At 26.7% G+C, this 12,743-nt stretch overlaps 1 long non-coding RNA gene across 1 annotated transcript; it reads left to right on the top strand.

Annotated features, from left to right (window-relative positions):
• The first annotated feature begins 3,424 nt into the window (after positions 1-3,424).
• LOC102592478 (uncharacterized) lies at positions 3,425-4,374 on the top strand. The gene is made up of 2 exons (XR_367712.2): positions 3,425-3,622; positions 4,162-4,374. It is a non-coding gene; the product is annotated as an uncharacterized lncRNA (long non-coding RNA).
• Positions 4,375-12,743: the final 8,369 nt, after the last annotated feature.

Raw genomic sequence — 12,743 nt, 5'->3', positions numbered from 1 at the left:
AGAGGGAGAGGGAGGGGGGGGGGGGGGGCTAGCGAGATTGGGAGGGAGGCGAGTGAGATAGTCATGTATCTTAGATATATGTGAATCACACTATATATATATGTATTTGTATATATCTGGTGTGATTCACGGGTATTTGGGATACCATAGGAGAGTGGTGAACAAATTTGTTATGTATCTCAGATACATGTGAATCCACTTGGATACAGTATATTTAGAACAAATTACACCTAATTTTGACTCATGTATCCCGAGATACATGTATATGAATGCACCAAAATCTAGTAAAATCCATAATATTACAAATTAGAGTGTATCTAAGTAATTAATTTCTACACTAATGACATGATTTCTGTAAGTTTTTCAATTTTTTATAAGATATTTATTTGGACGTTGTCATTTAAGTTGTATCAATTTTATAAAAATACAATTTAACTAATATCCACTACACTGACCAACATTTCCCATTGATACATTATTATACATACATTGAATATTGAGGTTTTTTCTTTTATTAATCTTTTTGGAATCTTCATTTTATTTTTTCAAATTTCAACATCTATTTGTGATTCTTCTGAGGTGAAGTATAGTTAGTGGATTAGTTGTTATTGCTCACATCTTTTTGATTGTTGCTTCACACACATTTTCTTGCATATGATATGGACAACTTCAAACATATTATGTATCCAATTTTAGTTTTATATTTCTAAAGTTGGGCCAAATATATATTTCCTGACCTTATATTAAAATATCTGAATTCTGACCTTGTTAAGGCCACAATTCCAATAAAAATATTGGAATATTATGATAGTAACTTCAGTAAAAAAATATCGGAAATTGACTTGGTAAATTATTATATGTTTGAAATTTTGCCAAGGTCATAATTTTAGTAGAAATCTTTGAAGTTTGACCTTGTCAAGTTCATAACTTCAATAAATTAAAATGTCTGAAGTTAACTTTGGCAAGAGATACAAAACTTCAGTAAAAAATATTCAATGTTTGTCTTTCACAAGGTCACACTTTCGACAAAAGTATGTCAAATCAAACGAAAATTTTAAAATTAAGTCGTGTATATTTAAAAGTTGTATCCAAAATGAGTAAACTTGCAATATTCTTTAAATATTATAGATAAATTAAATGACGATAACAGAAAATAATATATGTTATACACTTCACACGCCAATTCTTCTTAAGAAAAAAATATTCAAATTTGTCTTTTGTCATGGTAATCAATGTCGTTTCGACATATGATATATATCCTAATAAATAATCCTTGGGGCAATTTCTTGATTAAAATCCATACAATCATTCTTCTATCACCATCTAATTAAGAGACACATTTTGAATGACATCAAATATAAACATTCAATGTTTACTCTAGTTTGATCCGAGAATCTTCCGAAAACCTCTTTACCTCCACGAGATAGTGATAAAATTTGTGTGCATTCTATCCTCTCCAGATCCCACTAATTAATTGAATTTCATTGAATATGTTGTTACGTTTTGTAATATCAAGAACACATGTTGGTAAAGGGAGAATGAGATAGATACGTATGGTTCATAAGGTTTAAAACAAAATAAATAAAAATATCTACTTAGTTCATTGTGTGCGTTAGGAAAGGAGTATAGTACAAAATTCTTAATTCATGAATTTAATTAATTATCGGGTTTTGCAAGTCAAGCTTTTACTATTTGATATCTTTTTTGAAATTGAAGAAATTTAACTAAACATGCTCTACAAGGTATGATGTTCGTATTAAAGAGTCTCATATTAGATGAGAAATGAATGAACAATTTTCATATATGACTTACAATTCGAGCTAGTTTTTGGAATTGAGTAAACCTCAACATCCATTTCTTTACGTTTACTTACTCAACTCTGTAAAATATGAAAAATATATAATAAAGAAGTATTGAAAAACTCTGAAGGTGGCGCAATTTTTTAGTTTCGTCGTCAAACTATTGACAGCCTTAAAAACACTCCTCTATTTGACTAACTAAATTTAGATATACCTCTGATTTGCTACATGACATAACAAGTGTTCTCAAACTCTTGTAGGAGCATGAGACTCTTAATAAAAAAAACTAAGAGCAGTGTTGAAAACGTTCCTAAACTTGACGAGAATATAGAAATGTATTTCACTCATGTTCCAAGATTAGTATTGTATTTAGATTAAGTTACCCAAGTAAAGAAGTGTTCTTAAAACTGTCATACCAAATTTAAGAATATTTTTAATACGTCAAAATTTGACATGAATTTACCTTGATTGGACTATAAATTTATTAGATTGCTTTGGATAAGGGATCCAGTTTTCTCAGTTTGTAAATTATTTGTTCTGAATATATAGCAGATATGACAGCAATAGATGAGTAACAGTATGGGCCTATGGCCCATTTGTCAAATTTTATTGAAAACAGATCCATGAACAACAATCACAACCATCAAGGCAGGAAATGAAATGGTCCAGATAAGGACCCTGTGCCTTCTGTCAATTTCTTCCACTATGAAAATTATTCAATTGAAATTGAAATATGAACAATATAATATAAAAGTTCAATATTAAATATACAATGATAAAAAGGGAAATTGAATCTAATTTAGCTCTGAAGAATAGTTCATGGTTTAAGGATGGCTCAAGAAATAAAAAAAAAACTATTTACTATTGTATTATTTTCTTCATTTGTCTTTACTTATCTACTATTTAAAAAATAAATTCTCATTTTTACTTGTCACTTTTAATATATTAAAATATATTAATTATTTGTTTCTATTTTATCCTTAATATTAATTATTTATTCCTTATATCCTTTCTCAAGGAGTAAAACTATCAATTAATAGGGATGACAATTGGACAGTTGAGTCAAATTTAGACGGGTCATAATGGGTTAAAACAACAATCGGGTCAAGATCCAAGCCAATCTAAATTTACTTTGGTTAAAACGGGTTAGGTAATAGGTTATATAATGGGTCAAGACCCAACTCAACTCAATTTTTACTAAGTTTAATTATTTTATTTGTTCTTTTAAACTATTTTAGTACTTAATAATTTTTTTTTTTATTATGACTATATTTAACATATTAAATTGAAAAAAAAAATTAAAATATTTTGACAAAATTTCTTATAAGCCAATTGAGGTTACATATCAATCCAATATTTAATAGGTTGAAATGAGTTGAGCTAATAAATATACGGGTCAATAACTCGCCTAAATTTAAACAGATTAAAAAGATGTACAAAGTTCAAAATGGATATAGTAAAAATGAACGGATAGAATATTATCGAAAGGACACTAAAAACAAAAAATAAATAGACCGCTTTACCTAATTGATAACTTTTTCCAACCTCACATAATTATATTGGCTTAAAAGATTATAATTATAAAATAATCTCCAATTATTTTCCTATAAATACTAACCTCTTGACATTTGTCTTTCTTCAACTAGAGAAAACCTTTTTTTTTTCTTTTCTCTAAAAAAAAAAAAAAAACTAATGGCTTCCCAAAAAGTAATCACTGTCATCACTACTTCCTCCGATATCTCCACCGGAGATTCACACCCGCCGGCGAATTGTCCGAAAGGACACTGTTTGTGCTCTCCGACGACCCATCGAGGGTCGTTCAGGTAATTTTAATTAGATAATCAATGGCGTAGTCAGAATTTTCATTCAATTTCTACGGATGATGAATTTGTTTGTTATGAGAGACATTCATGATTTGAAATTTTTAATTTTTTTGTGATTTCAAATTAATTTTTAGTTTTTACTTTAATAATTATTCGAATCAAACCATCATCAAGGAGGACAATAAAGTTTAAGCAAGTTTCATTTCAAACACCCATCAAGAAATTACTTGTTACTAAAATTCTCGATAAATATTTTATCTACGTAAAATTTTTTTTTACTGAATTTTCGAAAACTCTGTACTTTAATCCTCCTCCACTTGTTTTGTTCGTTAAAAAATTACATTACGTAAATACCGGAAGATGATGGTTTTAGTTTTTAAGAATATATATAAGAAATTATTTAACGTTATATATATTGTGTTATTTTTCGATGATACTTTTTTCTCCGTACGTCTTTACCGAATATGGAAAAAATATATACTCTTGTTGTTTTAGTTTGAAGTTTGAAGATCAAACTAACTAATGTTCGGTAATATTAGGTGCAGGTACCACCGTACCTCTGGTGAGACAACAAGTACTGCATGGTTCAAGAGATCAAAATCCATGCCTGTTAATAAGAATAATAATTTGTCATCAATTTCTCCTAAATCAGTTGAATCTACTTAATTAATTACTAGTAATTTGTACTTTTTCCTATATATATGTTTCAGTTTTACTGGATAAATGGAAAAGTACTTGTTTTTTGTTTTCTTTGAATATGTACAGTATAGACTTTGATATTGTGTTTTTTTGGCGGAATCAAAATTTGAAGTGTATAAGTTATGAAAATTTTCATTAGCTTGTTTAAGTTACTCGGGTTACAATTAATATTTATATTTATTTTTTCTGATTTTTTTATACAAATATAACATTTAAGAAAAAATTATTAAATTCGTTTGAATTTGTACCTATTCTGCCTTACAACTTACAAGTTACGAGCTTACCTTAGGTTACTACATGTATAAAAATTTGTGAAGGCAAAGGTGGTTATGACATGATTTGATTTAACTTCGAAAAATATACATTTAAAATTAAGTTAAAATGTTTATCTGATTAATTGTGATTGAATGTGAATATAAAGCCGAATTTTGTAAATGTAAAATTAAGAAAAAATAATCTTAAAACATATTTTTTTTTTCAAGTTGAAATAATGTATTATTTTAATAAAAAAACATTTATTTAAAATAATTTTTAGATATTATTTAAACATTTCAAATTTTTATCTTATTCGTAGTCAAATGGCTCCTAATCTTTTGTGCCTTTTTTTTTTTTGGAGATGGCATCAGTATAATGATTCATGTTTTCTTTAATGTGAGTATTACTTTGAAAGCTTTTAATTTATTATAATAGCATAATAGCCATTGCTTACTCAACACTTATCAATTATCATTGACTAGAAATTAATAATGGATAAGATAAAAAATAATAAGAGTGGTTGTTGAAGTTGTTTGATGTTCAATTAGTGATAATTCACAAATACATTTTTTTTAATTAAAATTTGAAACTGATTTTTTATAATTAGAAATAGTCACTCTTATATCTTTGAAGTTTTACTTGTACAATTGAAAATTGCAAAATAGTGATTATTTTTCAAAAAAAATTAAAAAGCAAATTATAAACACAATATATATGATCTAGACATATGAAAACATGTTTTATATACCTTCTCATGTTATATTCAATTTCAAATAGCCTTCATATTTTTCTTTAATATATTTACTATGCAATTTTCACTTTAGAAATGATATATATAAAATTTCCTCTATCTATTTTGTATTACTTTTTCACAGCATTTTAAATTGCGATCGCTTCAACAATTATGATTTTTCACAAATTCAATTAGGGATCAATGGACGTGAAGCAACACACCTTGCTATTCATAATAACCAAATCAATACTTGTCTTCTTAAATTTACTACTTCCGCTATTTTGTATTAACTGGATTTTTGGGGAGTTTTTCATTGTTTAAAATAATTGAATTGTTCAAAGTTTACGATATGTTTGAAATTTTTTTTGTATTTATCCTTTCCTTTAATGAAGTTTGATAATTTCTAGGAGACAAATTGCACTATTTATAAAGTTACATCTCTTTATGATTTCACAAAGAATAATAGTGGAAACTAGAAAATATGATTTAAAGTATGTCTTTAAATATTTTCTTGATAAGTGTGTATTATCTCACAAATTCAGTTAAATATGAAATAGATGGATGATGGTGATTATTATGATTATTATTATTATTATGTGGGGTAGGGTGAGTGAGAAATGCCATCAATTATTGTAAACCAACTGAATAGAACCTTAGTAGCTATTATAGCATGGGACCAATTTTATTATTTTATTTTCATAAAGACGTGGGAATCTATGTTTTCATTAACTATCACGCAATTGGAGGGAGGAAAATATTTCAAAATTATCTTCATTGTTCAAAGTGGATAATACAACAATTTTTTTTGTGATCAAATTCATTTGATGGATATCTTAATTATAATACTAAATAAATTAAAAGAAAAAGGATAAATTTAAAATTGATAATGAATATGAAGTGAGTCACTTGATAGATATATATCATACTATAATATTAAGATGCTCTATATGTTGAAAATGACTTATGGGAAGAAGAAATTGGACACCAAATAAGGAAAAAAGGTGTGTATCCACACCATCAACCAACTAACTAATTTCATCGCTATGGATTGTGGTGAGATGGTTCGGAAGTCTTCCACTCTAAGCTAGAGTGGGATCTAGAATTTGGAGGTCCTGGGTGTCACATCGCTCAAGTTAGATAAATGGGTCGATTGCTTTAATTTTGAGTTACAATTCGAGTTATTATTCTTTTCGATTTTTATAAACAAATCGATCAAACATGCATGTTAGTAATATTTTCTTTGAGATATTCTGTGATTTGAGATAACTAAACAATTCAAATTTTTTTTTAGGAAGTAAAGGCCTTATTCACTTAGACTTTTGAGGGAAAAAAAAAATTTCACATTAAAATTTGAGCTTGTATAAATCATCTTATAGTGTTAACTGAATATATTCATATTCCATTGACTTTATGTGTTGTTGTAGATATATAGTAGAGAGAATAAAATTGTAGTTTCAACCTAGTCATCTTACTTAGCAAGAATGTCGGTGAAGATCGAAAGAACCTTTAAATTGAAAGACCTCTAGTAATAATATTCATCATTTTTAAAACTTATATTTTTTAAAAATGACTATTTTAATACATTCTTAATAATATTTATCAATAATTAGTGAAATTTTAAAAAAATTAAGAATTAACTACGGTGAAAATGCGTCAATTTGAATTAATAAAGTATAGTAAATAAATAAGAATGAATGGAGAAAAAAAACTAAAGCCCTTCACACATTAATAATAATAAAAAAAAGCTTCACACGTATGGCATATCATGCCCTTCGCCACTTGAACCATTCATCACTTTGTTCAATGGGTGACCAAGTTAATATATATTAATTTCTGATACATATATACATATATATACAAAGATTTTCCCGAAATCACTGGGTGCCGTGGCACCCCCACCCGTACCCTTCGATCCGCCACTGCTCTTAGCTAGAGGTCTTATATTTAGTCCACCCCTGCTATGATTTTTTTTGTTGGAACGTTATTTTCAGAAATAATCCCCTAATGCATGAATTCGAATTTAATCAGATTTCCATGCAGATATTGCATATTGAATGAGAAATATAAAAAAAAACTAACTAATTTCTCTCATAAGGGTGTTAAAAAAAGATTTTTTAGTATGAATTTGATAACTAAGTAAAATATAAAAGATAAACTTTTACTTCTTATTTAACGACAAATGAGGGACCAAAAAAATATTATTATTCCATATAAGTATATTCACTAAAAGATTTCATTAATTTTAATATTCATATCATAATTTACACATTAGGATATATATATATATATATATATATATATAACTTGTCTAGATAACACCTCAAAAATCTTTTAGAATAAGGAATTACTATTTTTGCAAAAGTTATCCAAAGAATAGGATATATTCCTAGTAAGATGATACACTTCTTTGATAATTGAGCCACTTATTTGTCCTTTGGCTTAGTTGCTTCGTTTAATGACCTATTCTGATTTGACTCGGAATTTTTTAAAAAATAATTATTTTTTAAAATTTTATGGTCTTAAATTAAAGATATAATAAGATATTAAAATATTTATTAATACTATGAGCTTAAACCTATCATGTAGAAAATTGAAATACAAAATTTATTAAAAAATAAATTATTTTTTAAACGAACTAAAAAAAAAAAAATCAAACAAATTAAAATGGAAGGAGTATACAACTCTTGAGTGTGTCTTTTGTTATTATCACATAGTGGAGTGGAGATGGAATTGATTACGATCATAAAAGAACAACTAAAGTATGGCACGCTTGCTATGGTTACTAAGGTTACGTGAAAGTCGAAGATTTATTGAAAATATCCTTTCATTTTTATTTTCATAATAAATTCACATCTAGAAAATAAATAAAAAATAGTGACAACAAAATTTTTATAGAGTGGATTAGCAACGGAGAAAATTTAATTAGCTCGGAGCTTTTTGACAATGTATTAAATTACTTATCCTCTCAAATTTTCCATCGTCATTTTCAAGAACCATTTCGAAGTCAAAAAATTTATTAAGAGTTTTCAAAATTTAATATATTTAATTAATTACCTTTTAATCAACATAGCTCTGCACTTCACTACTTCTAACACGTCGTAATAGGTAATGTTTTTTTTTAAAAAAATAAAAATTCTACGTTACTAGTTTCGCTTTTTATAGACAATACTTACATGCATATAATAATCTCTAAACTAAGTTGGTGTTATTAGAACTTTTAAGTACATAGAAATAACTCTTTTGAGTATATTCTTCTGAAAAATAGAATAGTTGGGTGCACTAAACTCCCGCTATGTGCAGGATCTGAAAAGAATATCAAATTACAATATCCTATTCCAGGCAATACTCATCTATTTCTAAAAAAAAAAGGTTCACCACTCGACTTCCTGACCTCCTGATCACGTGACGATATTGATCATTTGAAATTCTTGTTTTTTTCATTCTTTACAAAGGATAGTGTCTTCATGTGCAAAAAGTGACGTTAGGATTGTAAGACCGACTTTTTTGGGTAAACAAACATAATGGGAGAAGACAAAGTGAAGATGGATGCTGATGCTTTTCTTAGTTGGATCTTTATTACATGGTAGAAATTCCCAAAAACAAATATATATATATATATATATATATATATGGCACAGATCCACTTAATATGCCAGAGATGGAGAGAAATTAAAAGAGTTCTTTTTTTTTTTTTTTAAAAGAAGAGATCCACTTAAATTCTAATCTACTGTTTTGCAAATTATCACTTAACCTCTCTACGTTATAGAGGGAAGAATGAATAATATTTTGCATTTAAAAAGGATGATAACGTAATGAAATGAATTACAGAAAATAATATTATTATTTTCTAATTTTATTTTTCATATGAGGTTCAATACCTGTTTTAGGACCTAAATAATCTAGATTCACGTAGAGCAATTTTATTTCAAGAATAAAATATTTTTTTATTAAAAATAAGTTCATTCACAAAATTTAACATAGAAATCTCTTGTCAAAAAATGAAAAGATACTTATTATGACGCAATTCAATAATATGAAAATTATTGTTGAAGGTTCTTCTGGTCTTAAAATTTGACTAAGATATACTATATAGTTTTGTTAGTCATTGTTTATATTAAGATTGAATAGGATGCAGTCTGCAGGTCCAATTCGTCGGGCAAGTAGAATGATCAACTAATCATTAAGAATTACCAAAAGTAATCCCTATTCTTACCCAATTTAATCAAATCGGCAAATCATAGTTCATAATAAAAAATATCAAAATATCATAAAGCATCAGATTAATTAATTAAATATCTCAATTTCTTTTCTTTTATAAATAAATTTTATAATTTTATTTTATTACAAATTTTCATATACACATAATTTTAGAAAGATTTTTTTGATTCAATAATTCAACTATAATAGTAACTAACTACTCTTTAAGAAAATCCTTCTACATGGGAAGTACAATTTTCTCACGTTGAGCGTGAGTCTCTTTTTGTAAAATTTAAAATTATGAAAATATTTTTTTTTGTAAAATATAAATTTATGAATCAAATTTTGTATTTTGAAAAAGTTTGAAATCACAATTTGTAATTTCAAGTCCTATTTATTTATGGAGAACTTGAAATTTAAAATCAATAGTTAAAATTGAAATGGAAATTTTATGTCAATTCATAAACATGACGGCTAACGTAGATTTAAAATCAAACATAAAATCATGCTCTCAAATTCTCTGGTCAAATGCCTATCTTTAGACTACAAATTAGTAGCAATATTTAAGAAGAAGCTTGATCAAATAATGGTCATTAATTAATCAACTTTCTGTGTGTTTCATAAGTTGTTGAACGAGTCAGCATACAATAAAATACTAACTAGGTACGTAGTTGGAACTTTAAAGTATAGCATTGTTAACGAACTTAATTATGCTTTATCTAACTTTGCATAATACAAAATTACAAATATATATCCACGTGTTTGTTCCTATTCTAGATGGCGTTCTCCTATGTCTTTTGGGTTTTAATTAGTCAACTTTAAACCAATCTCAATTGGAATATTGCAAGTTAAAATAAAAAAAAGTTAATTAATATCTAAGATTTCTTCGCATGAGTCAATCTCAAGTTGATTAGTTATCATAGGTAAGTACACATTTTTTTTTCTTTTCTTTTTGATTCTTTTATTTGGTGTGGGGTGGATGGGTGAGACTAGTTTCAAGTTAAAACAACAATTATTATAACTACGCATTAGTTTCAAATAAGGTAATATCAATTACATGAAACCTTATATCATTATTCCTGTGCAAAAAAAAAAAATGGTATCAATATATAAATATTTTACTTTCATTTTGCTCTGTAGTTATTTGAGAATTCATAAAGTTCAAATTTTATATTCACTTCTGAATATCTTTCATACTATTTCATTTGTTGATACACATAGAAAATCGCTTATATTTGACAGACATCATGTCAAAATTTGACTCATCGGTAAAATTCTTTGATAAAAAAAATCTATCTAAAATGATACCAACATAACCAAATAAATTACGTGAAATTTTCCGTCGAAAATTAGGGATTTTGAAATATTGATAATACGTGTTAATGGAGTGGGAAGAAGGCACCAGATCCACTTAATATGCCAGATATGGAGGTCTAGCAAGATTAGCAAATTAATAAAATTAAATTACATTTCCTTGCCAAAAAAAAAAAGAAAGGAAATTGTTGCTTGTTCCGATACTTACTCCTCATTGGTCGATTTTTAAGAAAGAAGGTAATATATTTATATATTTTATATCTTTATGTTCATCGAATTTGTCTTCGACATATCAATCTTAACGAATATGAGTTTAGATCTTGTGCGTCGGTAGTCCGTAGATTAATTGTTTAATTCCTAGCTAAATGTAGATTAAACACTTTTTTTTTAAAAAAAAAAACATCATATATATAAATTTTTAATGAAAAATATAAAATTAGAATAATGATATCTGACTTCAAAATTTAATAAGTTGATATAATGATATCAAAATCATATTGATGTTTCAATATAATAATTATTTTTTGCTATGCTGAAATGTTAAAGAACACATCAAAAAATAATATTTTTGTATAAAAAATTTAATAAATAGATTTTGCAGAAGGTTCTATCGTTTGAAGAACTTCACATTATTCAATTATAATTAAAAAAAAAAAAGAATAGTGAATGAAAAATGAAAAGGTAGATATACTCTCTTATTATATAAGAGAGTTTGAAGCTGAAGCAGATATGTCTCTGTCAACATGTTAGCTTTCACAAAAACTTTTTTAAAAAGTATATATATTTCTTTTGTTTTATTTTAATTTATGTTGGTATTTGTGCATTTTAAAACTAAAATTACAATATTAAGTGCATATGTTAGTGTGTATAAATTGATAAGAATGTGGTCATTATTGTGGTGTAACAACTCTTGTAACCACTATTGTCATGATCTATCACTTCCACTCATTATTCTATCTTATTATACCTGGCAACTTATCTAACTTTTGGGCTATTCAATTATCTAATTTAGTTCCCCATAGTCTTTCTATTCATTGTCACCTAGAAAAGTATGATCTTACCTTGTATTGGTAAGAAGAAAAATAATGTAAGAAAAGATGAGAAGTTTATATTGGTTAGTGTAGTGAAAGAGAGAGCCGAGACAAAGAAAAATATTTTAAGTCTTAATTATATTTAGGGTATAAAAAAGAATAATTATATGTTGAAGAAGGTGTTCTATTTGTGGACCTTTGACTTTTCAACTAATCGGTGTATATTATGCCGCAATGAACTCGAATCTCCTTAAAGAGAGTGAGATATCCACACCTCAACCTGAATATTTTTTTATTCATTTTTTGTCATTTTATTTCAACTATAATTTATAATATATATTACTCCAACAATTTAATTAGTATACAATTAAATTAGAAAAAAGTGAAGCCCTTGAGGCTCCAAGTATTTGTTTTATAGTTAAGTCGATCCTGTAATTAGGTAGAATCAAGACAAAGTACGTACATAGAGACAAAAACACTATTTTTTGCCACATTCATGAACGACGATGTTACTGTTTTATTAACACCGACTTTACAATTCTCTGATATCAGTAATTAAAATTATTTATGTTTTAGTTTTCACATATTAAATTATCCAACTGATTTTCTATATATAATAATGAGCTCGTTTATAACTTACAGCCAAGACAAATTATTTCCATAAAGAAATTTAATAGTGGGACAACGAAACTTAGTAAGCAGATAACAAGAGGGACTGAGGGAGTTACTCAAATGGTAAATACTTTTCAATTTCAATTCTAAAATTAATAAATCTTTACTATGTGAATATATATAGTATTAGAGCCCATTTGGATTGGTTTAAAGATGTAATTTTAAGTAAAAAATAAAAGGTCAAATTGAAAAGACTTTTAAGTAAAAAATCAAAAGTAGG

The sequence above is a fragment of the Solanum tuberosum genome, unplaced genomic scaffold (genome assembly GCF_000226075.1).
Source record: "Solanum tuberosum cultivar DM 1-3 516 R44 unplaced genomic scaffold, SolTub_3.0 scf00155, whole genome shotgun sequence".
Taxonomy (NCBI): Eukaryota; Viridiplantae; Streptophyta; class Magnoliopsida; order Solanales; family Solanaceae; genus Solanum; species Solanum tuberosum.
This window is presented reverse-complemented; position numbering and strand designations above follow the sequence as displayed.